The sequence below is a fragment of the Xiphias gladius genome, chromosome 6 (assembly GCF_016859285.1).
Source record: "Xiphias gladius isolate SHS-SW01 ecotype Sanya breed wild chromosome 6, ASM1685928v1, whole genome shotgun sequence".
NCBI lineage: Eukaryota > Metazoa > Chordata > Actinopteri > Istiophoriformes > Xiphiidae > Xiphias > Xiphias gladius.
Genome location: NC_053405.1, coordinates 252501 through 253652, shown reverse-complemented (window position 1 = coordinate 253652; position 1152 = coordinate 252501).

Sequence of the window (1152 nt, the reverse complement as noted above, 5' to 3'; positions counted from 1 at the left end):
GCAAAGGGATGTTTGGATAATTGAAAACACAAACCTAAAAGCCTTTAGCAGGAAGAATGGGCGAAAGTCCCCCAAACAAGGACTGAAAGACTGAGGAAGAAAGAGGAGCCTGCTCCTTCATACATTGGAGGAGACATGTTGAAGAGAGGGACCAATTTCAACTTCCTAGGCACACACATCTCCCAGGACCTCACCTGGTCTGCTGACACAGCTTCTCTAGTGAAGAAGGCTCAGCAGTGGCTCTCCTTACTAAGGACACTGAGAAGAGCTAAACTGTCCCAGCAGCTGCAGGTGTCCTTGAATCACTGCTCTGTTGAAAGCATCTTGGTGTGGCCAGCTGCACTGTGGCTGACAAAAAGCTCTTCAGATAGTCGGTAAATCAGCACAGAAAATCACCAGGACACGACTACCTGCACTTGAGAACACAATGTCTGCATCAGGCCAACAACAGAATTACGGACTCTTCTCACCCAGGCAACCACCTTTACATTCTCCTGCCCGCTGGAAGGTCTACCAAGACCCGCACTCCCAGACTTCTGAGGAGTTTTTACCAATCTGCCATCAAAGAACTGAACTCTGTTAAAAACTATGAGACTGTGTAATATTATCCTGCTGACTCTGACCACATGACTTGTGCAGTGTACACCAATATACAGTCAATTTTACTTCACATCTTTATATTCATACTTGTTTTTATACTTATTTATGTGTGTAAACTTTATATACACACACACACACACACGCACACATACATACACGTATATACATATACACACACAAATATATATATATATGTGTGTGTGTGTATATATATATTGTATGTACCACTGAGGGGAAGCACTAAATTTCATTGTACAGCTGTCAAGTGACTAATAATTGCCTTCTTATCTATTCTATTTTATTTTGTTTTATTCTATTCTGTTCTATTCTCGCTGCTACAAAAAGCGTTTACAAGCTGTGATACTTGTCAAAGGAGGCGTTACTAAGTACTGACCATGCAGGGAGACTGAACTTTTTTCTCAGGCCCCTTTCCTTTTTTGTTAATTTGAAAACTGTACAAGATGGAAATAAAACACTAATCTGGCTTGAAATATTAAAGAAATGTTTCCTCTTTAACTTTATGCCTTTTGGAAATCATCTTCTACTCACTTA